The sequence below is a fragment of the Tinamus guttatus genome, unplaced genomic scaffold (genome assembly GCF_059628265.1).
Source record: "Tinamus guttatus ecotype Peru unplaced genomic scaffold, ASM5962826v1 Tinamus_guttatus_pri_ptg000107l, whole genome shotgun sequence".
In the NCBI taxonomy this organism is placed as follows: Eukaryota; Metazoa; Chordata; class Aves; order Tinamiformes; family Tinamidae; genus Tinamus; species Tinamus guttatus.
In genome coordinates this window covers 17,284-43,261 of record NW_028288641.1, presented here as the reverse complement: position 1 = coordinate 43,261, position 25,978 = coordinate 17,284, and the positions used below count along the sequence as shown (strand labels likewise).

Here is a 25,978-nt window from a genome sequence, read left to right as displayed (position 1 = left end):
AGAAACTGGAAAGTACTGTATTCCTACAATGCTGCTAATCACACTCTGTGCAATACCCAGTGCTACAGATGACTTTGGATTCTGATGTGGTAGAGTAAAATCAGTTTAGTACTGTCATAGAGTTTAATTTTTCTTGGAATTCAACTTCTGCTACAGTAAGACGTTGAGAGTTCAATAGAGATGGAGAATGTGTTGGTGAATAAATGGGCACTCATTAATTTTATTTTTAGTGGTGGTGATGGGTGAGAGCTGCAGCCGTGGGCAGTGGAGAATGTGGGGCCCCAGTGAGGCGAACATGTCCCCTGGGGTGGCTGTGGGCATCGGGCTGTGTCCTGCCCACTGGGGCCGTTGCTGCGCAGAGGCAGCTGTACAGGACGAGGGCTGGCAGGGTGAGGGCCTGGCCCCATCCGTGCTCAGAACGCAGGGCAGGGTGTGCGTGGAGCAGCGGAGCGCAGGGCTGAGCTGTCCTTTCCGCATGTGGCTTGAAGGCTCCTCAGCAGCGTGGGCCGGGCCAGGGTGTGCGCTTAGCCCTGCGGCCACAGCCCAGAGGAGCAGGAGGCGGGCAGCTGCGAGTGGGGCTGAGGTGCAGCGGCTGCGGGAGGCCACTTCTGTGGCAGCAGCAGGGCTGGGAGGGCTGCTGAGTCCTGGGGGAGGCTTAACCCTTGGGCCGAACAGTCTGAAGGCCAGTTTGAGTCAAGTACAATTAGTGCCGCCCCAAGGTATTTCCTTGAGCATCTGTGACTGGCCTAGCAAGGAGACGGGGAGAAGAAACCCCACTGAGCCTCCCTTCCTCCCTCCTGTACTTCTGCCCCAAACCACGGGCTTCTTCACTGCAGTATGTGTCCATTGGTCCTCTCTGCTGTGGTCAGAGACCGGTGATGACTCCCACATGGTGACAGCCACCTGAGGCACTCCTGCACACTCACTATGCATCTGGGATGCAATCTGTCCTGATAGTCATGCAGAATCTCGAAGCTGTATCAAAAGGGTAACAGAATTGAAGCAGAGACACGCAAATCAAATGCTGTCATTCTTCCATGTAGTTAAAAACTGAATTTTCATTTAAGCACATGTATACAAGGGTTGGAGAAAGGATAGTGAACTCCACAATGTTGAAGCAGAATAAAGCTTTGTGGGAGATGACACAGGTAAGTATTAGGCGATGTGCTTGCTTGCCTAAAAGTCTTGCCCTAATCGCTGTAGGTAATGTTCCCAAACTGTTTATTCCTCTTGTGCGAGGAGTGTTGTTTGTGACCAGATAAACACTAGGTGCAGGTGGGTCCCAGTGCAGTCCTTTTGTGGGAAAAGGCCCGTGCCTGTGTCGCCCCCAGGGCCTTGCCAGGGTTGTCCTCTCCCGCGGGACAAAGGGGCTGATGGAGGTGCCCACACCTGACTGCCCTCCCAGTGCCTGTGCCCGGGCCAGGGCTCTGCCCGGCGCTTCCAGGGAGCTGCGGGGAGGGCTCTGCTGCGGGGGGACGCCCCAGCTGTCCCTGACGGGGCCGCTCGGTGACGGGTGGCAGCTGCGGGCCCTGGGGCGGGCCGAGCCACAGCGGGGGCCGGCAGCTGAGGGAAGCGGGCGCTGGGGCCGCTCCGCGAGGCGGGCGCCGCCGCTGGGGCCGGCGCCGGGGGAGGTGAGCGGGATCCGGGGTGTGCGTCCGGGGCTGGGGATCCCGCCCGTGCCGGGGGTCCCGGGCCACGCGGCCCGCTCGGGATCTGCCGGGTCGCGCCGGGAAGGGGAAGCTCCCCCAAGGCCGGGAAAGGCGGTGGCCCAGGCGTGGAGCGGGGGAGGAGGGGCACGCGCGGGGGTCAGAGCGGTAGCGGGGGGAGCGCAGGGCTGGGCGCCCGCTGGGGCCGGCTGCTCCTTGTCCCGGGCAGGACCTGTTCGTTGCACTTGGGTTTCTTTTAGTTGCTCTCTGCTCTACAGAAGATGCATTTGAACTGCACTAGATTCCCCTGTAGAATCTTGTTGTGCTGCCGAGTCTTCTTTGGGTCCTGCAGAGCCCTGAGGAACCCCTTTGTTTTACTCTGGAGTATTCTTTGAGTGCTTCCCTTTGTGCTCCAGCTCTGTTTGGGCCCTTTAGTCTTGGTGGGACCCCTCTAATCTCTTCAGAACCCCTTCCTGATCCTTAGTTCTGCCTCAGAGCCCTGTGTCAGTTCTCCACCCCTATTAGCACCTCTCTCCTTTCCTCCTGCATGTCCTCCACCTGGAAATACAGAGCTAGTACTCCCCTGGGGAACTACCAATTCTATTCTATCCACTAACTGCTTTCCTTTTTTATTATTATTAATTTTTGTTTTTCCCCCAACTTGCTCTAGGTGCTGTGCAGCTATACACCTTCCCTCCTAGGAAGTACTTGTGTTACAGAAGAAACTCCGTTCCATCAGTTTAGTTTGATATCCTGGTTTGCCCTGGAAGGAATGCCGTCCTGCTACAGTGGCTGTAGCACATGATGGCTCAAAACCATTACGGCACCTTGGGGGGGTAACGTTCCCTTTGTAGCAATATCGCTGGACCCTGAAAGTTGCTGACACCAAATGCCAGGGTGGCAGAAGGAATGTAAATGGACCCTTAAAGTGAGTAGCAAGGAACCTTGAAAGGGGAGTTAAACTGGAGTTACAAAAGAAGGGACCGTCTGCCCTATCAGCAAAACCTGAAAGAACCCTCCCATAACCAGATGTTCTTCAAAAGCATCCAATCCAGGGGCAGGTAGATTCGACTGGGCAGAGCAGCACAACCACCAACTCGGTCACTGCCAACTTGAGAAACCGTCTGGTCCGAAAGAAAGGGTAGCAGCGCATGTGTAGTTACCTAAAAGGTACATAAGAAAATCTAAAAGATCTTGAATGGCAAAATGCCACTTGCTTTCTAAATCATGCAGAACTTTGGTGCTTTGTCATAAAGTCAGGACAATTTGGCACCAGGCATCCCTTCAGGTTCAAACTTTCTGAGAAGATGATTCAAGAAGATGAAAGTTTGTATCAAAGATCAGTCATGAATACAATAGGAAGATAAATGCAGTCATACTTTATCCACTAAAGGCTGCCCGGCCCTTTTAAAATCATTACTGTCAGATCTTGCTATGACTTCGCAGGGTAAGTTAATCTAGAATTAACTGATATTCTGCTCTGCTGTAGAGTACCAGTTAACATTAGGAAGGAATTTTCTGTGAAAGAAGGAATGGAAATTGCAATGATGTGATTTTTCTAACCTTGCTACAATCTTGTTTTGCAGATATGGAACATAACTCTGAGCAGAGCTGGGACAGCATTTTGACAGGACCCTGTGAGCATTATTTTTGCCATCCGAGATATACACGGTGTTGGAAATGGGCCTGGTGCCCGTGAGCAGCTAAGAAACTTGTCTGGGGAATTCAACTTTTAGCTCAGCTTTTCTCTGTAGCAAATTGCTGAATGTGAGTACTGTATTGTGTGTGTACGCCTTCTTTTTTCTTTCTTTTTTTTTTTCTCCTGTATACTTTTAAAGTTGTTCTGCACATAAGTTAACGTGTAGCTTCAGATATTTCATTTGTGTCAGGAACTTGACAGAGGAAATCTATACCTCTCTTTGATCACATATTGTGTACCAGTGTCACAGTAACTTTTGCTAGCATTGTTCTTTCTGCATTGGTCTAATTGTGCCTAACCTGGCTTCATTTGATTTGGTCTGTCTTTTTTTTTTTTTTTTTTTTTCCTAATCTGATGCATCTGCATCATTGCTTAGGCTGCCGCTTGCGTCATATGTTGCTCTCTTTTCTTTCTCTCTTTTGCTCAGCTCTTTATGTTGCTCTTGCTCCTCGTGCTCCTTTAGCACGCCCCGTGCTCCTGCGCTGTTGTCTGTGGCTGGACATCTCTGCGGCCTGGACTGCCTGGTCAAATGGCCATCTGGGAGACAGGTCTGCTCGCTGGCGCCGGGAGCGGGGCAGTCGCTGGCAGCTGAAGGAAGGAGTGCGCTGGAGGTGAGGCGCCGCTTGTACGGGCCCTGCCAGCGCACGCCCCAGGGCCGTCTCAATGCTAGGCCCTCCCTGGGGACTAGCGCGCTGAGGCCCAGGGGTGCTGCAGGGCACTGGCTGTCCTAGGCTGAGGAGAGGGTGTCACCGAGTGACCTCGCGCCTCGTTTGCAGTTCCTGAGCATCCCTCCCTTCGAGGGACACCCCGATGAGGTGGCTTCTGGGCGCCTGGCCTCCCTGGTGGGAGCAGGGCTGCAAGAATCTTCTGCCCTAAGCACGTGGACTGCCTGGGCCCACGGAACCGCTGCAGTACGGCTGCTCGCCGGAGTCTTTGCTGCCGTGACTTTGAGACTTTCTCAGGCATTCAGAAAGGGCAGATTTAATAGGCTGAGAGTAAGGTGCGTCGTGGCTTGCGGCAGTACTGAAAGCCCTGAGCAGTAGCTCTTGCCATCTGTCCTGCCTGCCTTTCCTCCTGGGAGGAGAGCCTCATCTGGCTTTTGGTTTACTCTCTGCAGCTGCTCTATCAGGAGTCTCCTGCATCTCTGACTGCTCAGCATGCCTCATCTCTGCGTACGAGCATCACCCCCACCAAGAAGGTTGAGATGGACCGGACCATCATGCCCGATGGCACCATCGTGACTACTGTCACCACAATTCAGTCCCGGCCCAAGACAGACTGCAAACTGGGTAAGGCTGCCCTAGAACAGGCATCTTGCCCAGGTGGTGCCTCAGGGGGGACACCGAATCAGCTGGGGATTGCCCAAGACTACCGCTTGGGCAGTAACCAGACTGCATTGCTGTTGTGTGGTGCAGTTGCTGCTGACTCGCCTCTTAAGCAGTGCTTGGGTGGGCAGTACTTTTGCCCTCTGGGTGCCCCTGCTCACGGGCACATGAGCATCGTTGTTGTAGCACGATGTCTGGGGAGAGCTGTGAAGGGGGGAGCATCTCTGACATCCCGTGGTGGCAGGAGGCCCTCGCTCTCGTTTTGTGTATGCTGCTGCAGAGCCACTCCGCTCAGCTGCTGCACTAAGTGCTGTGCTGCTCTTACTCGTCGTGCTGCTGCTCTGAAGCACTTGTGCTCTGTGTACTGCCTGCGGGTTGAAAGCGTGCTGAGGCTGCTGAGTCACGGTTGTTGGTGCTGGCAGTCCGAGAGCCTGGTGAATGTGACGCTGGCTGCTCTGTGGGATGGGTCTGGGGAGCAGCAGGAACGGGGCCTTGTGCTGGGGTCCTTAATGTGTCATAACCCAGAAGGCGCCTTACTGTTTCCTTGCTACGAGGAAGCCACGTGGAGTCAGGCGCTGCAGGCTCGCTGCACGTGCTTGAGGCAGTGTGACTTTCCCTTCATAAGGTGGTGACCCTGCCTAGGCTTCGTGTCTGCCTGCTGCTAATCTTGTGTCTCTGCCTCCTGCAAGGAGATTCACCATCGAGGTCACCATCCAAGGTGGAAGTGACTGAGAAGAAGACGATAGCGCTTTTGGAGAGCAGCTGTCCTCGCAGCGCCGTATCCAGTGGTAGCTGTAAGTGCTTGGAAGCCTGATGGTCTTACTGGAGCAGTGATGTTCCTTAGTCTTTCTTGCTGACGAGGTTGGTAAGGCACCTCGCGCAGGTCCCTGTGCGGATGACCTAACTTGCCTGCAGTTGCTGGGGAAGAGAATGTCCAAGGGCCTGAGCAGAGAGGGGAGAGGAGTTATATTCATAGAATCATAGAATCATAGAATGCTTAGGGTTGGAAGGGACCTCTAGAGATCATCTAGTCCAACCCCCCTGCACACGCAGGGACACCTAGAGCACGTGGCACAGGACTGCATCCAAGCGGGTTTGAAGATCTCCAGAGAAGGAGACTCCACAACCTCTCTGGGCAGCCTGTTCCAGTGCTCTGTCACCCTCACTGTTAAGAAATTTTTCCTTAAGTTCCTATGGAATTTATGATGTTTCAGTTTCCGGCCATTTCCTCTAGTCCTATCAGTGGTCACCACTGTCACCACTGAAAAGAGACCATCACCATCCTCTGCACTCCCTCCCTTGAGGTATTTATATACACTGATTAGATCCCCTCTCAGCCTTCTCTTCTCCAGGCTGAACAGGCCCAGCTCCCTCAGCCTCTCCTCATAGGGCAGATGTTCCAGGCCCCTGATCATCCTTGTAGCCCTGCGCTGGACTCTCTCCAGCAGCTCCACATCCCTCTTGTCCTGTGGAGCCCAGACCTGGACACAGTACTCCAGATTCCCCCTTGACTCTCCAGTGCCTGACTCGGGATGTTCCCTTGCTTGCCAAGAAGAGCCGTGAGCCGTGTGGAGGCAGTGAGCTTCACTGGCTGCACACTTGGCTTGCAAATTCTCCCTCGGGCACTGTGCTGGGGCTGCTTTGACAGTTTGCAGCAGAGGCTGCCTAACATCTGGGAGGTCTGGGGCAGGGTGGATAGCAAAGATATGTCTGGAAGAGCTGAGAGCTCTGCGGAGCTTCCTCCTTTCCGCTCATTCCCACTAGTCGAGGAAGTGCTGTTCTCTACCGTCTAGCACATGTAGTTGCCCATTACAAGCTCTGCGCTCGGCAAGTGACCTCCACTGCTGCTGAAGGGTGCTGTTTGTATTCATCTCGTGCTCAGGGGACAGCCACATGCCCAATGGCTTGGATCCGGTGGCTGAGACAGCGACCCGGCAGCTGACCGAGGCAAATAACAAGCCCGCCAAGAAGACCCCAACAAAACAGAGCATGCTAATCATCTCGGGAGTTTCCAAGGTAACTGGCACTGTGGGAGCTCCATCTCCGGTCTGGGTCATTGTCTCTAAGGATGTGCTGCTGAACGCAGCCCCTGCCCTCAGGAGCAGCGTTGGGCACGTGTGCCCCTGCCCAGAAGACTTGCTCTGCAGAATCATTCTGCTGCTTCCCTGCTGCTTGTCGCTGCTTCCTGGCGGGTGGCAAAGGTACTCGGCTCTTGTGCAGTACAGCTGTAGAGAGTCTAAGGAGTTATTGTGGGGCTTGCTTATGGGATCAGGTGTGGGAGACTGTGGAATCTGGTACGTTCCAGGATGCTTCCACACAATGGGAGAGGCTGTGCCTCCATGCTTTTTAGTCCTGAGGAGCTCAACAGGACAATCCATCCGTAGGTGTGTATGGAAAAAAGCGGATGATTTTGCTCCTTGAGGCCCTGCCTTCCTTTGGTCTGTCCTTGAACCCCTTCCAGGTACCCATTGCCCAGGATGAAATGGCCCTTTCTCTGGGTTATGCTGCCTCCCTGGAGGCCGCAGCGTACGGGGATCCTGTAGCAGCAGGTGGAGCTGACCTGGAGCACGGTTCTACCGAGTCGTCCCAGCGGTTGGAAGCATCGCTGTCAGGACAAAGGGCCAGCCAGGAGCTCTGCTGCGAGGACGAAAGCTGGCAGCTTCTCCCGCCGCCTCATCAAGCGCTTCTCCTTCAAGTCGAAACCCAAGCCTAAAGCTGGCGACAGCACGCCACCAGGTGAGAACTGAAGGAGGGAAAGGCTGGGCAGAAGGACTGCGCAGAAACCCTTTTCTTGTCTCTCGTCTTCCCGCTCCACGGTGTCTGTGACCTACAGTCCAGGTTCTTGCAGCGTTGGTTGAGGGAAGACATCCCCTGTGCGTCACACTGTGTGGGCAGCAGAGGTCTGGAAAAGCTGGGGCTTAGGCTGCTCCCCGCCGTCTCTGACGGTTGTGACCCCGTGTGCTCCTTCGAGAAATGCAGCTGGCCTGCGCAAGGGCCTGCGGGGCCCAGAGCTGCAGAAGCACATTCAGCTTAGCTTCATCGGAGCCCTGCTGGAAAGGGATGGGACCGCCTGTGTGACAGCCCCACATTTCACCTTTGGGAAAGCACCAGGAGAGCCCTCTCTCCCAGAGGTGTGGACCGCAGCCCTCTCTGACCCTCTCAGGAGGGAGAAGGGCGCAGTCCCTGGCAGCCTGGTCGGCAGCATTTCTGCCAGGTGCAGGCGCCGTGCCCTGACTGAGGTGTGACGTGCTGTGGGGCTGGGTATTTGTGGGCTGTCAGCAGCGAGAACTGCGCTGGGAATGCTCTCTGGATCAGAGAGTGCTGGGAGATGCCTGCGTTCTGTCCTGGTGAAGAGAGGAGCGTCTGGGAAGAGCGAGGCCTACAGCACGAGGCGAGATGCTACAGAAGACCAAGCCTGTGCAGGAACTTGCGGGGACTGCTCTAAGTGCTGCCACACTCGGACACTGCTCTGCACCAGCATTCAGGAACAGGGAAGGAGCCGTGCTCCGTGTGCGTACCAGCCGCCCGGTGCGAGTGGGATCTCTTCCCTTAGACGTGCTGTGGAGCGTTGCTGGGGGCTCCCTGGGTAGGTGTTGACAGGCCAGAGCTGGAGCTGCTGTGTTGCTACGGTCAGCCACTGTTCTTAGAAATACATAGGTACACGGGTCTACAGTGCATGAGCCAAGGGCACGACGGCTGCTGGCATCTTTATTGTATTTGTGTGGTTAACTTTATTTTGCATATTTTATAAATAAATCGGCACTGTATTTCACACTGATCAGAGGAAGGCTGCTGCTGCAGCCTTCAGGCGCTGCTTGCTTCAACGCAGGTACGGGGAGATGTGTGCGCATCTCTGTGAAAGCGGGGGACAAGGGTGGGTGCTGTTTTCACACTGTCCTAGTGCCGTGAGGGGGAGGCGAGACAGGAAAAGGGCGGAGCTGCTGGAACCCGGCCCGGCCTCCGCTCCTGCCGCTAGAGGACGGCGCTAGGCGGGTGCTGGGGCGCGTGCGCCGCGCTGGGTGCCAGGGAGCATGCGCGGGCACTGAGACACTAGCGCGCGTGCACCAGAGGGAACGGGCAGTACGCATGCGCTCAACAGCCTTCTTCGGCGCATGCGCCGTGTGCTCTGGCGCCCTCACTGGTGCCCCCGATGTCGGAAATTCGGAACTGCAACGTAAGGGGCAGGCGCATGCGCGTTCTGGCACTAGTGCGTCGCCGTTGGCCTAAAAGCCCCTGGCAAGGGCTGAAAGCCTCTGGCAACGGCAAGCGCCGGGGGTGGGGGGGGGGGTGTGTGTGACAAATTTGGCCGGCGCGTTTGGAGAAGCTGCCTTCGTTAGGATATCCATATCTTAATAAAGCACGGCCTTGAGCCCTTGGTGTTTGTTTCAGGCTGTATAACGGGGGAAGGGGGGGGGGGGGGAATTGTTATTAACAAAAACACAAACAGCCTCTGCAACGCCCGGAACCTCTGGAGTTGGCCGAAGCTGAACCGGGAAGCTTGAAGGGCGGGGAGGCGTGCACGCCCCGCCCCGCCCCAAAATGCGCGCATGCGCACAAGTCTCGGGACGGCGGGGCCTATCTACGCATGCGCAAGAGGCGCAAGCGAGTGCGCATGCGCATAACGGGTAATCGTGAACTCTCCTGCCCTCTGGTGTCCAAAAAAAGCGCAGTGCAGCATAGGACGGGCCGCGCATGCGCAGAGCTCCAGCGGTCTCTCTGCTCCCACCGCGTGTCCAACAACGCGCACTGCAAAGGGGAAGCGACACCGCCGCTGCAGGGCGCTCCGCCGCGCGCCCTGCTGCCACCTGGTGACACAAAGTCGGTCCTGCAACGGTAAGGAGCGCCGTACGAGCTGTGGCTCGCCAGGCTAAGTAATTCTCTCGCGTATACAAAGATCAGTAGTGCAAATGGCGCGTCGACGCTAAGCGGATTTTCCAGGTAGCAGTCACAAGCAGACGTCATACATAAGTCTCTGGGAACACACACACACACACACACACACACACACCAAAAAAAAAAAAGGTCTCAATGGAAAAATGTTAATTCAAGCCCGGTTTGAAAAAAAAAAAAAAAATGGCTCTTTCATGATAGGTTGCGCATGTATATGTGTACGAGATGTCGATGCAGCGTGAACATAGCAATAGGGGGGAGAGTGGGGCGGGGAAGAGAACACAGCCCGCACCCGCCGGCCCCAGACGCCGAAGGGACTGCAGTCTGTATGCACAGCCCTGCTGTATGGATCGGGGCAAAACACGCGGGAACCGAACCCATCACTCAGCCGGCAAGCGAGTGCGCGTGCGCAGAGGAGGACAAGTACGGACCATGCGTAAAATTTAGCAACACGCATGCGCACCCCTGAGCCTCAACCCCGCCTTCCAGAGTATGCGCAGAAACGCCAAAACCCATGCGTGCCACCAATATTCCAGGGCGCATGCGCAATACACTCATCCGCTACTCTATCACTACGCATGTGTAAACAGTCATCGTCAGGACACATGCGCTGTCTTTAAGCCAACGACGCGCGTGCGCAGAGCAGCCACACCACTGCGCACGCGCAAAAGTCGCCACTCAGGACGCATGCGCTCGACTGGGAGGCTATGGCGCATGCGCTCGCTTTGTCGTTATACGCGCATGCGCCAGAGAGCACGGCGAGAACGCATGCGCTGAATTCAGCCAAGAAAAGCGCATGCGCTGCAGGAGGTTGTAATACGCATGCGCAAAAAAAGTGACGCCATATGCATGCGCCTCACTAGTATTCAATAGCGCATGCGCCGCACAAATACTGAGGCGCATGCGCGATATACGCGGCTGCTATGTGCTCACTGCGCATGCGCAATAAAATGGCATGAGGCTAGCGCATGCGCTGTCCTTAGGTAGCTCTGCGCATGCGCGGAAAGACATCGACACTACGCACGCGCAACAATCGCCATCCAGCACGCATGCGCTTCACCGGGAGGCTATAGCGCATGCGCGCGTCCTATCCCCCAACTACGCATGCGCTAACCTTAGGCTGGAAAAGCGCATGCGCGTCAATGAGGTCGATATGCGCGTGCGCAGAGAGACGCCCCCACGCATGCGCGGCACCAGACTCTAAACCGCATGCGCAGTAGAGCCGCTTTTAAGCTGTCAGTACGCATGAGCAATACAAATCATGAAAGAAGCGCATGCGCTGTCTTCCCATGACCGCGCATGTGCAGTACGGTGACTCCACTGCGCATGTGCCAAATCGCCACCTACCACGCATGCCCCGAAGTGACAGGCTATAGCGCATGCGTTCACCCCGTCCCCATATACGCATGCGCTACAGAGGACGACGAGAACGCATGTGCCAATTTTCGGGGAGGTGGGGCGCATGCGCACCATTGAGATAGCAATGCGCATGCGCAAAAAAAAAAAGCCCGCCATTAGGTACGCGCGAGCCTATTGTACATGCGCAAAAAGCTCGGTGTACAAAGACCAGCAGGGCGCATGCGCTGATTCCGGACTCTATTGCGCATGTGCAAAAAAAAAAAAAAAAAAAAAAAAGCCCCCGGGGGGCGGGGGCGCGGGAAATGGTGGCTCATGGGCACCGCCCCAAGGCACTCCCCCCGCCCAGGAACCGAGCAGCGTTTTCGGTGTTGGAAAAAAGCGTTCCAAAGAAATAAGAAACGCGGCTCTCGTGGAGCACTGCACGTAGCCGCTGTCTGCCGAGCCGGCTGCTGCGTTTGTCGCAGCTCTCTGCCATTTCGGAACGGGTCGGTGGCCGGGCTGCGCGCGCCGCCCCGTCCCGGCGCTCAGCGAGGGCCTTTTTATCTCCGGCGCTCCCTGGTCGGACGGAGACGGACAGTGCTATCGCGGCGCTGCTCCGCGGTAACTCCCCTCCCACCTGGGGCGGCTCCTCGCTGCTCTATGCACAGTACTGGTCACCCCTAAAGAGTATTATGGGTCTAGCCCGCCGCCCATGTATCCCACCCACTTTTTTTATTTTTTTTTTTAAGTAGGAGAGGGGAAAGGGAACACAAAGGGAAGAGAAAATAAAAAATAGAAAACAAGTCTCTGGTGAAGGGCTTTTCGGGAAAAGGGCTGTGCCTGTCTCGCTCCCAGTCATTGCCAGGGTTTCCTCTCCGGCAGGACAAAGGGGCTGAATGGTGCCACCCACACCTGACTGTCCCCTTTGTCCCTGTACTCGGGCCAGGGCTCTGCCCAGCACTTCAGGGAGCTGCAGGTGGGGCTCTGCTGCCTGGGCCGCCACAGCTGTCCCTGATGGGGCTCGTGGCCCTTCTCCCGTCCTGCTCGGTGACTGGTGGCAGCTGCGGGCCCTTGGGCCAGAATGAGTCACAGGTGGGACCGGGGGTTGATAAAGGGTGGCGGTGGGCGGGGGCATCCTGTGTATGGGCCGGTAGTTGAAGGAAGGTGGTGCTGGAGCCGCTCGGCAACCTGGACGCTGCTGCTGAGAAGCTGGCGCCGGAGGAGGTGAGCGGGGCCGGGGGTGCGCGCTCGGGGCTGGGGGTCCCGCTGTGCCGGGGGCCCTGGGCCGCTCATCCCGCTCGGGGCGCACCGGGACGGACGGAGCAGCTCCCCGGGGCCGGGCAGGGCAGGACTCGAACCCGCGGTGGGCGAGAGCGGCAGCCCAGGCCATGGAGCGTGGGGAGAAGGGGCGCGCGCCGGGGTTGGAGCGGTGGCGGGGAGGGAGCGTCTTAGTCAGATCATTGTCTACCAATTAAGAGCCTTTGTATTTACATCACTGGTTACTAGAATTATCGTCCGAACGGTGTCGGAACATCGGTACTGCGACTGGGAGGGTGGAGGTGCGCATGCGCAGAGCGTCGGGAGCGCTCTCTGCTGCCATCGCGTGTCCGATTACCGGTACTGCAACGGGGACGGGGAGGCGGCGCATGCGCAGACGGGAGGAGGGCAACGCGCCGCCCTTGGCGGAGCCGTCGCTCGGGGCAACGCGCCGCCATTGGGCACCTCCGCGCGCAGACACGGCGGAAGGGGCGGGTCGCCGGAGGCGGAAGGGGAAGGGCGCATTCGCGCGGCCGGCTCCCGCTCCCGGGGTGGGTCGTGTTACCCACAGGGGGTCATTGGGGTAACGGGGGGCTGGTGTCGCCCACAGGGGGACATTGGGATCCTGCCTCTTCCAGTGTGAATGTGTCGCCGGGGGCAACGCGCCGCCATTGGCGGAGCCGTCGCCGGGGGCAACGCGCCGCCATTGGCGGAGCCGTCGCCGGGGGCAACGCGCCGCCATTGGCGGAGCCGTCGCCGGGGGCAACGCGCCGCCATTGGCGGAGCCGTCGCCGGGGGCAACGCGCCGCCATTGGCGGAGCCGTCGCCGGGGGCAACGCGCCGCCATTGGCGGAGCCGTCGCCGGGGGCAACGCGCCGCCATTGGCGGAGCCGTCGCCGGGGGCAACGCGCCGCCATTGGCGGAGCCGTCGCCGGGGGCAACGCGCCGCCATTGGCGGAGCCGTCGCCGGGGGCAACGCGTGGCGGAAGGGGCGGGTCGCCGGAAGCGGAAGCTGAGGGCGCAGGCGGCGGCAGCGATGGCGGCGCCTCCCGGTCGCGGGGACGGGGTTGGTGTCACTCGCAGGGGGACATTGGGGTAAGGAAGGGGGTTGGTGTCACCCGCAGGGGGACATTGGGACCCCCCCTTGCCCCAGCGCAGACCATGGAGCTGGGGCTGGAGCTGCCGGGTAGGAAACCGGGATCCGGGGGGGGGGGGGGGGGGAGTTAGTGGGGGGGAGGGATAATGCGGGGGCTTAATGAGGGGGGCCCGCTAATGAGGGAGGGTTAATGGGGGGGGTTAATGAAGGGGCTCGTTAGCCGAGGGGACGGGGACACAGGGGGGTGGTGGGGACATGGGGGGGACACGGGGATCCAGGGGGGAATAGGGGGAACGTGGGGGCTTTGGGGGGCCGTGCATGTCCCTGTGTCACCTGCGTGTCCCTCCGTGTGTCCCTGTGTCACCTGCGTATCCCTCCGTGTGTCTCTGTTTCCCTCTGTGTCCTTCCATGTGTCCCCCAGTATCCCCCATGTGTCCCTGTGTGTCCCCTGCATGTCCCTCAGTGTGTCCACGTGTGTCCTTCCATGTTCCCTGTGTCCCCCCGTGTCCCTCCGTATCCCTCCATATCCCCTTTGTCCCTCAGTGTCCCCTCCATGTGTCCCTCTGTGTGTCCCCGTGTCCGTCAGTGTGTCCCCGTGTGTCTTTCCATGTCCCTCCGTGTTCCTCCACGTCCCGCCGTGTCCCTCCGTATCCCCTTTGTCCCCCAGTGTCCCCTCCATGTGTCCCTCCATGTCCTCCCGTGTCCCTCCATGTCCTCCCGTGTCCCCCCATGTCCCCAGTGTCCCTCATGTCCCTCCATGTCCCCCTGTAGGAGGTCGGCCGGAGTCAGGACGCCCCCTCAATGGCAGTTAAAGGATCCTGCTCGTTTATTAGCTCGCATGCAGCACGTTTATATGATTGTGGCAGTTAGTGACGTCACTGCGCAGGCTCCTGATTGGCTGACAATGATGTAACCGAGACCCTTCCGGCCCCCCTGGCTTGTTCAGCTCCTCCTTTTAGTTCAACAGCTCTTTTATTCGCTCTGGCCTTGGCCTGCTTCCTTATCCCCTAGCCAGCGTTCCCGTTGTGCTTCCCCTGCGACCTGAAAGCCGGGATTGAGCAGCCCTGCTGGGCAGCCCTGGCTGCGGCTCTCTGCCCATTCCTCTCTAACTCCCCCTTTTTCCTTTTGCAGCAGCCAGGCCTGATTGGGAGCAGAGAATCCCTCGCAGCGGACGCCGCTTCCCGGCTCCTGGATCCTCCGTCCGGCCGCGGCGACCCAGGATCTCCCACCCGTCGCAGCAACTTTCCTGCCGTTTGGTCCCCTGCCGTCGGGTCCCTGTTCAGGCGCCGGCTGTTGGCCCAGCGCAGGATAACTGCACGGCCTTTCCGGGAGCCGAGCCGGATCGCAGGACACGGACTCAACATGAGGTCAGGTCTCGCTCCAGTTGTTACCGACGTGCGCGGATATTGATCCCTACAAGCAGCTGAGGGGTTTCCAGGCTCGTTCTGATTGGTTGCCAGGAGCTTTGCTAGGTCCCGACCGCACAGGCTCTTCTCAGCTCTGCAGATCCTCAGCACAGCATTTCCCTACAGCCCCCCATATCGGAGGCCGGGAGCCTCAGAGACCCCCATAGCAGAGGCTGGGAGGCTCCCAGCCCCCCATAGGAGAGGCTCTAGGTCCCCATATCGGAGGCCAGGAGACTCAGAGACCCCCATATCAGAGTCCAGGAGGACTGCCCCCCGCTTAGCGGACTCCAGGAGGCTCCAGGCCCCCCATAGGAGAGGTTCAGAGACCCCCACAGAGGAGGCTGGGAGACTTCCAGACCCCAATGGTGGAGGCCAGGAGGCTTGGAGGCTCCTGTATGAGAGGCCAGGAGGCTCCCAGCCCCCCATATCCGAGTCCAGGAGGCTCAGACCCACATAGAGAAGGCTTGGACACTCAGAGGCCACTATATGAGAGGCCAGGAGGCTGAGAGATGCCTGTAGTGGAGTCCACGAGGCTCAGAGACCCCCATAGAGGAGGCTGGGAGGCTCCCAGACTCCCATAGGAGAGGCTCAGAGGACGCCATGGAGGAGTCCAGGAGGCTCAGAGACCCTATAGATGAGGCCGGGAGGCTCCCCGTGCCCCATATCAGAGTCCAGGACACTCAGAGGCCCCCATAGAGAAGGATGGGAGGCTCAGACACCCCCGTATGAGAAGCCAGGAGGCTCAGAGGCCCCCATAGAGGAGGCTGGGAGGCTGCCAGACCCCCATGGGAGAGGCTCAGAGACCCCCATATCAGAGACCGGGAGGCACCAGGGTCCCCCATATCAAAGGCCGTGAGACTCAGAGGACCCCATAGAGGAGGCCGGGAGGCTCCCAGCTCCACATATCCGAGTCCAGGAGACTCAGAGGCACCCATATCGGAGGCCAGGAGGCTCCAGGGCCCCCAGTATCGGAGGCCGGGAGGCTCAGATGCCCCCCATGTCGGAGGACAGGAGGACCAAGGGCCCCGTAGCGGAGTCCAGGAGGCTCCAGGTCCCGCATAGGAGAGACTCTGAGACCCCCATAGAGGAGGCCAGGAGGCTCACAGACCCCCACAGAGGAGGTCGCGAGGCTCTAGGTCCCCATAACGGAGGCTCCCAGACCCCCATAGCGGAGGCCAGGAGGCTCAGAGGCTCCTGTATGAGAGGCCAGGAGGCTCCCAGTCCCCCGTATCAGAGGCTGGGAGGCTCAGAGGCCCCCCGTAGGAGAGGCTCAGAGGCCCCCATATGAGAGGAGGCTGGGAGGGTCAGAGACCCCCATATGAGAAGCCAGGAGGCTCAGAGGCACCCATAGTGCAGGCCAGGAGACTCCCAGCTCCCCATAGCGGAGTCCAGGAGGCTCAGAGGCCCCAATATGAGAGGCCAGGAGGCTCCGGGCTCCCCGTATTGGAGGCCAGAAGGCTCCGGGCTCCCCGTATTGGAGGCCAGGAGGCTCATAGGCCCCCATATCGGAGGCCAGGAGGCTCCTAGCTCCCCATATCTGATTCCAGGAGGCTCAGTTTCCCTTAAAGAAGGCTGGGACAGTCATAGGCCCCTATATGAGAGGCCAGGAGGCTGAAAGACGTCCATAGTGGAGTCCAGGAGGCTCAGAGGCCCCCACAGAGGAGGCCTAGAGGCTCCCAGACCCCCATAGAGGAGGTCAAGAGGCTCCAGGCCCCCCATATCAGAGTCGAGGAGGCTCCCAGTCCTCATATCAGAGGCCAGGATGCTCAGAGGCTCCCACAGAGTAGGCCGGGAGGCTTCTAGACCCCCATAGGAGAGGCTCAGAGGCCCCCGTAGACGAGGCTGGGAAGCTCAGAGACCTGCCATAGCAGAGGCCCGGAGGCTCCCAGACCCCCATAGGAGAGGCTCAGAGGTCCCCATAGAGGAGGCCGGGAGGCTCCCAGCTCCACATATCCGAGTCCAGCAGGCTCAGAGGCCCCCATATGAGAAGCTAGGAGGCTCCCAGTTTCCCATAGTGGAAGGCAGGAAGCTCCAGGGCCCCCAGTATCGGAGGCCGGGAGGCTCCCAGTCCCCCATATTGGAGTCCAGGAGGTTCAGAGATCCCCATAGAGGAGACTGGGAGGCTCAGAGGCCCCCGTAGAGGAGGCTGGGAGGCTCCCAGACCCCCATAGGAGAGGCTCTAGGTCCCCATATCAGAGGCTGGGAGGCCCCAGGGCCCCCATAGCGGAGGCCAGGAGGCTCAGAAGCCCCCACAGAGGAGTTCCAGAGGCTCTAGGTCCCCATAATGGAGGCTCCCAGACCCCCATGGTGGAGGCCAGAAGGCTCAGAGGCTCCTGTATGAGAGGCCAGGAGGCTCCCAGTCCCCCATATCAGAGGCTGGGAGGCTCAGAGGACCCCATATGAGAAGCCAGGAGGCTCAGAGGCCCCCATATGAGAGGCCCGGAGGCTCCCAGTTTCCCGTAGTGGAGGCCAGGGGGCTCCAGGGCCCCCCATATCGTATGCCGGGAGGCTCCCAGTTGTGCACAGAGGAGGCCGGGAGGCTCAGAGACCCTTGTAGATGAGGCTGGGAAGCTCCCAGACCCCCATAGGGAAGGATGGGAGGCTCAGGGGCCCCATATTGGAGGCCAGGAGGCTCCCAGTCCCACATATCGAAGGCCGGGAGGCTCAGAGGCCCCCATAGAGGAGATCAGGAGGCTCCCAGCTCCCCATATCTGAGTCCAGGAGATTCAGACACACCCATATCGGAGGCCAGAAGGCTCCAGGGCCCCCCATATCGGAGGCCGGGAGGCTCAGGTCCCCATAAAGAATGCTGGGACAGCCAGGAGGCTGAAAGACGTCCGTAGTGGAGGCCAGGAGGCTCGGAGGCCGGGCGGCTCCCTACCCCCATAGGAGAGGCTCAGAGTCCACCATGTCAGAGGCCGGGAGGCTCAGAGGCCCCCGTAGAGGAGGCCAGGAGGCTCCCAGCTCCCCATATCTGAATCCAGGAGGCTCAGAGCCTCAGAGGAGGCTCAGAGTTCCCTAGGACCCCCTATAGCCCCCAGAGAGCCTCCTAGAGCTCCCATAGGACGCCCTAGAGCCCCCATAGGGCCTCCTATAACCAACATAGGACCCACTATAGCCCCCATAGGGCCCCCTAGCGCCCACACAGGACCCCCTAGAACTCCCCTAGGACCCCCTAGAACTCCCCTAGGACCCCCTACAGCGCCGACAGGGCCCCCTAGAGCTCCCATAGGGCCCCCTAGAGCTCCCATAGGGCCCCCCAGAGCTCCCACTGGACCCCCAGAGCTCCCATAGGACCCCCTAGAGCTCCATAGGACGCCCTAGAGCTCCCCTAGGACACCCTTTAACCCCCATGGGGCTCCCTAGAGCTCTCACATGACCCCCATAGAGTCCCCATAGGAACCCCTAGAGCTCCTATAGCCCCCCTAGACCTCCTATAGGACCCTCTACAGTGCCCATAGGATGCCCTAGAGCTCCCATAGGGTCCCCTATAACCTCCATAGGACCTCCTATAGCCTGCATAGGGTCCCCTAGAGCCCCCACCGGACCCCCAGAGCTCCCCTAGGAGCCCCTATAGCCCCCAGAGAGCCTCCTAGAGCTCCCATAGGGGAGCTCTAGGGTGTCCTATGTCCCCCTATAACCACCATAGGACCCTCTATAGCCCCCATAGGACCCCATAGAGCTCCTATAGACACCCTAGACCTCCTACAGGACCCCCTGTAGTCCCCATAGGATGCCCTAGAGCTCCCATAGGGCACACTATAACCACCATAGGACCCACTATAGCCCCCATAGGACCCCCTAAAACTCCCCCAGCGCCCCCTATAACCACCGTAGGGCCCCCCTAGGACCCCCAGAGCTCCCATACGACCCCCTAGAGCTCCACTAAGAGCCCCAGAGCTCCCATAGAACCCCCTATAGCCCCCATAGGGGCCCCTAGAGCTCTCTTAGGGCCCCCGATAACCACCAAAGGACACTCCATAGCCCCCATAGGACCCCTTAGACCTCTCATAGTACCCCGTATAGCTCCCAGAGGAACTCCTAGAGCTCCTATTGCCCCCCTAGGGCTCCTATAGGATCCCCTATATTCCCCATAGAATGCCCTAGAGCTCCCATAGGGCCACCTATAACCTCCTTAGGACCCCTAAGAGCCCCCATAGGGCTTCTTAGAGGCCCCACAGGACCCGCAGAGCTCCCCTAGGACCCCCTATAACCACCATAGGACCCCGTATAGGCCCCATAGGGCCCCCTAGAGCCCCCATAGGAACCCCTAGGGCTCCTATTGCCCCCCTAGAGCTCCTATAGGATCCCCTATATTCCCCATAGAATGCCCTAGAACTCCCATAGGGCCCCCTATAACCATCATAGGACCCCTTATTGTCCCCTTAGGGCCCCATTGAGCCCCCATAGGCTCCCCTATAGCCCCCATAGGACCCCCTAGAGCTCCCCTAGGACCCACTATAACCCTCATAGGGCCCCCCAGAGCTCCCATAGGGCCCCCAGAGCTCCCATAGGACCCCCAGAGCTCCCCTAGGACCCCCTATAGTCCCAAAGAGAGCCTCCTATAGCTCCCCTAGGACCCACCAGAGCTCCCCTAGGACCCACCGGATGCACTATAGCCCCCCTAGGGCCCCCTATAGCCCCCCTAGGGCCCCCTATAGCCCCCCTAGAGCTCCCTTAGGACCCCCTATAGCCCCCCTAGGGCCCCCTAGAAGTCCCCTAGGGCCTCCTATAACCACCATAGGACCCTCTTTAACCCTCATAGGGCCCCCTAGAGCTCTCATAGGACCCCCTATAGCCCCGATAGAACCCCCTAGAGCTTCTATAGGATTCTCTATAGTCCCCATAGGATGACCTAGAGCTCCCATAGGGCCCCCTAGAGTTCTCCTAGGACCCCCTAGAGGTCCTATAGCCCCCCTAGACCTTCTATGGGACCCTCTATAGTGCCCATAGGATGCCCTACAGCTCCCAAAGGGTCCCCTATAACCTCCATAGGACCCCCTATAGCCCGCATAGGGCCCCCTAGAGCCCCCACAGGACCCCCAGAGATCCCCTAGGACCCCAGAGAGCCCCCTAGAGCTCCCCTAGGACCCCCTATAACCACTGTAGCATGCCCTATAGCCCCCATAGGGCACCCTAGAACTCCCATAGGACCCCCTATGGCCCCCATAGGACCCCCTAGAGCTCCTGTAGGACCTACTATAGACCCCATAGGATGCCCTAGAGCTCCCATAGGGCCCCCTATAACCATCATAGGACCCCTTATTGCCCCCATAGGGCCCCCTACAGCCCCCACAGGACCACCTAGAGTTCCCCTAAGGCCCCCTATAACCACCCTAGGACCCCCAAGAGCTCCCCTAGGACCCCCATAGGGCCCCCTAGAACTCCCATAGAACCCCTTGAGCCCCCATAGGAACCCCTAGAGCTCCTATAGCCCCCCTGGAGCTTCTATAGGATCCCCTATAGTCCCCATAGGATGCCCTAGTGCCTCCATAGGGCCACCTATAACCACCATAGGACCCTTAAGAGCCCCCATAGGGCCCCCTAGAGGCCCCACAGGACCCCCAGAGCTCCCCTAGGACCCCCTATAACCATCATAGGACCCCCTATAGCCCCCATTGGGCCCCCTAGAGCTCCCCTAGGGACCCCAATAGCCCTAATAGGACCCCCTAGAACACCCATAGGGCCCCCTGTAGCCCCCACTGGACCCCCAGAGCTCCCATAAAACCCTCTAAAGCCCCCATAGGACCCCCTAGAGCTCCACGCGACGCCCTAGAGCTCACCTAGGACATCCTATAACCCCCATAGGGCCCCCTAGAGCTCCCATAGGACCGCCTACAGCCCCCTTAGGACCCCCTAGAGCTTCTATAGGCCCCCTAGACCTCCTATAGGACCCTTTATAGTGCCCACAGGATGCCCTAGAGCTGCCATAGGGCCACCTATAACCACCATAAGACCCACTATAGCCCCCATAGGGCCCCCTAGCGCCCCCACAGGACCCCCAGAGCTCCCCTAGGACCCCCTATAGCCACCATAGGACCCCGTATAGGCCCCATAGGACCCCCTATAGCTCCCCTAGGGCCCCCTAGAGGTCCCCTAGGGCCTCCTATAACCACCATGGGACCCCATATAGGCCCCATAGGACCCTCTAGAGCTCCTATAGGACCCCCTACAGTCCCCATAGGATGCCCTATAGCCCCCATAAGGCCCCCCAGAGCTCCCCTAGGACCCCCTATAGCTCCCATAGGGCTCCCTAGAGCTCCCCTAGGACCATCTAGAGCCCCCATAGGATCCCCTAGAGCTCCCCTAGGACCCCCCAGAGCTCCCCTAGGGCCCCCTATAACCACCATAGGATGCCCTATAGCCCCCATTGGGCCCCCTAGAGCTCCCCTGGGGACCACTATAACCACCATAGGACCCCATATAGGCCCATAGGACCCCCTAGATCTCCCATAGGACCCCCTATAGCCCCCATAGGACCCCCTAGAACTCCCATAGCACCCCCTACAGCTCCCATAGGACCCCCTAGAGCTCCCCTAGTACCTGCTATAACCCTCATAGGGCCCCCTAGAGCTCCCATAAGGCCCCCTATAGCCCCCACAGGACCCCCAGAGCTCCCACAGAACCCCCTATAGCCCCCATAGGACCCCCTAGAGCTCCCCTAGGACACCCTATAACCCCCATAAGGCCCCCTAGAGCTCCCATACGACCCCCTAGAGGTCCTATAGCCCCCCTAGACCTGCTATAGGACCCTCTGTAGTGCCCATAGGACGCCCTAGAGCTCCCATAGGATGCCCTAGAGCTCCCCTAGTACCCACCAGAGCTCCCCAAGGACCCCCTATAGCCCCCATAGGACCCCCAGATCTCTCCTAGGACCCCCCATAGCCCCCATAGGACCCCCCATAGCCCCCATAGGACCCCCCATAGGACCCCCTAGAGCTCCCCTAAGACCCCTCAGAGTTCCCCTAGGGCCCCCTATAGCCCCCACAGGGCCCCCTATAGCCCCCACAGGACCCCCTAGAGCTCCTATAGACCCCCTAGAGCTCCTATAGGACCCCCGATAGACCCCATAGGATGCCCTAGAGCTCCCAAAGGGCACACTATAACCACCATAGGACCCTCAATAGCCCCCATAGGACCCCCTAGAGCTCCCCCAGCGCGCCCTATAACCACCATAGAACCCCCTATAGCCCCCCTAGGACACCCAGTTCTGCCCTAAGACACCCTATAGCCCCATCGGGCCCCCTATAGCAACCATAGGACCCACTATAGCCCCCATAGGGCCCCCTAGAGACCCCACGGGTACCCCGGAGCTCCCCTACGACCCCCTATAGCCCCCACCGGGCCTCCTAGAGCTCCCATAGGACGCTTAGAGCTCCCCTAGGGCCCCCTATAACCACCATAGGATGCCCTATAGCCCCCATAGGGCCCCCTAGGGCTCCCCTAGGACCCCCTAGAACTCCCATAGGACCTCCTATAACCCTCATAGGGCCGCCTAGAGCTCCCATAGGAACCCCTAGAGCTCCTACAGGATCCCCTATAGTCCCCATAGGATGCCCTAGAGCTCCCATAGGGCCACCTATAACTACCATAGGACCCCTAAGAGCCCCCATAGGGCCCCCTAGAGGTCCCACAGGACCCCCAGAGCTCCCCTAGGACCCCCTATAACCACCATAGGATGCCCTATAGCCCCCATAGGGCCCCCTGGAACTCCCCTAGGACCGCCAGAGCTCCCCTATAGCCCCCATAGGACCCCCTAGAGCTCCCCCAGGACCCCCTAGAACTCCCATAGGACCCCCTAGACCTCCTATAGCCCCCCTAGACCTCCTATAGGACCCTCTATAGTGCACATAGGATGCCCTAGAGCGCCCATAGGGTCCCCTATAACCACCATAGGACCCCCTATAGCCCGCATAGGACCCCCTAGAGCCCCCACAGGACCCCCAGAGATCCCCTAGGGCCCCCTATAAGCACGATAGGACCCTCTATAGCGCCCATAGGACCCACTAGAGCTCCTATAGGACCCCCTATAGACCCCATAGGATGCCCTAGAGCTCCCATAGGGCACACTATAACCACCATAATACCCTCTATAGCCCCCATAGGATCCCCTAGAACTCCCCCAGCGTGCCCTATAACCACCATAGGACCCCCTATAGCCCCCCTAGGACCCCCACAGCTCCTATAGGACCCCCTAGGGCCCCCAAGAGCTCCCCTAGGATCCCTTATGACCCCCACAGGGCCCCCTAGAGCTCCCCTAGGACCCCCTATAGCCCCCAGAGAGCCTCCTAGAGCTCCCCTAGGACCCCCTATAGCCCCCAGAGAGCCTCCTAGAGCTCCCATAGGATGCCCTAGAGTCCCCATAGGATGCCCTAGAGTCCCCATAGGGCCACCTATAACCACCATAGGACCCCCTAGAGACCCCTAGGACCGCCAGAGCTCCGATAGGACCCCCTATAGCCCCCATAGGACCCCCTAGAGCTCCCCTAAGACCCCTCAGAGTTCCCCTAGGACCCTCTATAACCCTCCTAGGGCCCCCTAGAGCTCCCCTAGCCCCCCTAGGACCCCCTAGAGCCCCCCTAGGACCCCCTAGAGCCCCCCTAGGACCCCCTAGAGCCCCCCTAGGACCCCCTAGAGCCCCCCTAGGTCCCCCTAGAGCTCCCCTAGGACCCTCAGAGCTCCCAATTGGACCCCCTATAGCTCCCCTAGGACCCCCAGAGCTCCCAATTGGACCCCCTATAGCCCCCATAGGGCCCCTTAGAACTCCCTTAGGGCCCCCGATAACCACCATAGGACACTCTATAACCCCCATAGGACCCCCGAGACCTCCCATAGTACCGCCTATAGCTCCCAGAGGAACTCCTAGAGCTCCTATTGCCCCCCTAGAGCTCCTATATAATCCCCTATATTCCCCATAGAATGCCCTAAAGCTCCCATAGGGCCCCCTATAACCATCATAGGACCCCCTAAAAGCCCCCCTAGAGCCCCTATAGCCCCCTATAACCTCCTATATGACCCTCTGTAGTCCTCATAGGATGCCCTAGAGCTCCCCTAGGACCCCCCAGAGCTTGCCTAGGACCCCCTTTAACCCCCATAGGACCCCCTTTGGCCCCCATAGGAACCCCTAGAGCTCTTATGGCCCCCTAGAGCTCCTATAGGATCTCCTATAGTCCCCATAGGATGCCCTAGAGCCCCCATAGGGCCCCCTAGAGCTGCTATAGGACCCCTCAATCTCCTATATGACCCTCAATAGTCCCCATAGGATGCCCTAGAGCTCCCATAGGGTCCCCTGTAACCTCCATAGGACCCACTATAGCCCCCGTAGGACCCCTAGAGCTCCCATAAGACCTCCTATAGCCCCCATAGGGCCCCCTAGAGCTCCCTTCGGGTCCCTGAAAAGCAACATAGGACACTCTACAGCCCCCATAGGACCCCCGAGACCTCGCATAGTACCCATTATAGCTCCCATAGGAACTCCTAGCGCTCCTATTGCCCCCCTAGAGCTCCTATAGGATCCCCTATAGCCCCCATAGGACCACCTAGAGCTCCCTTAGGGCCCCCTATAGCCACCATAGGACCCACTATAGCCCCCATAGGGCCCCCTAGAGACCCCATGGGATCCCCAGAGCTCCCCTACGAGCCCCTATAGCCCCCAGAGAGCCTCCTAGGGCTCCCCTAGGGCCCCCTAAAACCACCATAGGATGCCCTATAGCCCCCATAGGCCCCCTAGAGTTCCCCTAGGACCCCCTAGAGCCCCCTTAGGACCCCCTAGAGCTTCTATAGGCCCCCTAGACCTCCTATAGGACCCTCTATAGTGCCCATAGGATGCCCTAGAGCGCCCATAGAGTCCCCTATAACTTCCATAGGACTCACTATAGCCGCGATAGAACCCCCTAGAGCTTCTATAGGTTTCTCTATAGTCCCCATAGGATGTCCTAGAGCTCCCATAGGGCCCCATAGAGCCCCCACAGGACCCCCAGAGCTCCCTTATGACCCCATATAGTCCCCATAGGGCCCCCTAGAGCTCCCAAAGCATGCCCTAGAGCTCCCCATAGGAACCCCTAGAGCTCCTCTAAGCCCCCTAGAGCTTCTATAGGATCCCCTATAGTCCCCATAGGATGCCCTAGAGCTCCCATAGGGCCAACTATAACCACCATAGGACCCCTAAGAGCCCCCATAGGGCCCCCTAGAGGCCCCACAGGACCCCCAGAGCTCCCCTAGGACCCCCTATAACCACCATAGGACCCCGTATAGGCCCCATAGGACCTCCTGGACCTCCTATAGGACTCCCCATAGTCTCCATAGGATTCCCTATAGCCTCCATAGGTCCCCCTAGAGCTCCCCTAGGACGCCAGAGCTCACCTAGGACCAGCTATAGCCCACATAGGACCACCTAGAGCTCCCCTAGGGCTCCCTATAACCAACATAGGATGCCCTATAGCACCCATAGGGCCCCCTAGAGCTCCCCTAGGACCCCCTATAAGCACCATAGGACCCCATATAGGCCCCATAGGACCCCCTAGAGCTCCTATAGAACCCCCTATAGTCCCCCTAGGATGCCCTTTAGCCCCCGTAGGGCCCCCCAGAGCTCCCCTAGAACCCCCTATAGCTCCCATAGGGCTCCCTAGAGCTCCCCTAGGACCCCCTAGAGCCCCAATACGACCCCCTAGAGCTCCCATAGGACCCCCTAGAGCTCCTATAGACCCCCTACACCTCCTATATAACCCTCTATAGTCCCCATAGGATGCCCTAGAACTCCCATAGGGTCCCCTATAACCACTATAGGACGCACTATAGCCCCCATAGGACCCCCTAGAACTCCCATAGGACCCCCTATAACCCTGATAGGGCCCCCTAGAGCTCGCATAAGGCCCCCTATAACCCCTACAGGATCCCAGGAGCTCCCACAGAACCCCCTATAGCCCCCATAGGACCCCCAAAAGCTCCATGGGATGCCCTAGAGCTCCCCTAGGACACCCTATAACCCCCATAGGGCCCCCTAGAGCTCCCGTAGGACCCCCTAGAGCCCCCATAGGACCCCCTAGAGCTCCTATAGCCCCCCTAGACCTCCTATAGGACCCTCTATAGTGCCCATAGGATGCCCTAGAGCTCCCATAGGGTCCCCTATAACCTCCATAGGACCACCTAGAGCTCCTATAGCCCCCCTAGACCTCCTATAGGACCCTCTATAGTGCCCATAGGATGCCCTAGAGCTCCCATAGGGTCCCCTATAACCTCCATAGGACACCCTATAGCCCACATAGGGCCCACTAGAGCCCGACAGGACACCCAGAGCTCCCCTAGGACCCCCTATAGCCCCC

At 59.2% G+C, this 25,978-nt stretch overlaps 2 long non-coding RNA genes across 3 annotated transcripts; both read left to right on the top strand.

The window, feature by feature from the left end:
* Positions 1 to 3,856: 3,856 nt before the first annotated feature.
* Positions 3,857 to 5,490, top strand: LOC148595370 (uncharacterized). 2 transcript variants are annotated; one of them, XR_015913166.1, is made up of 3 exons: positions 3,857 to 3,956; positions 4,463 to 4,634; positions 5,363 to 5,490. It is a non-coding gene; the product is annotated as an uncharacterized LOC148595370 (long non-coding RNA). The 2 variants fall into 2 exon arrangements; XR_015913167.1 differs by having other exon boundaries at positions 5,360 to 5,490.
* A 1,099-nt stretch (positions 5,491 to 6,589) lies between these two features.
* Positions 6,590 to 7,179, top strand: LOC148595369 (uncharacterized). The gene is made up of 2 exons (XR_015913165.1): positions 6,590 to 6,686; positions 7,132 to 7,179. It is a non-coding gene; the product is annotated as an uncharacterized LOC148595369 (long non-coding RNA).
* Positions 7,180 to 25,978: the final 18,799 nt, after the last annotated feature.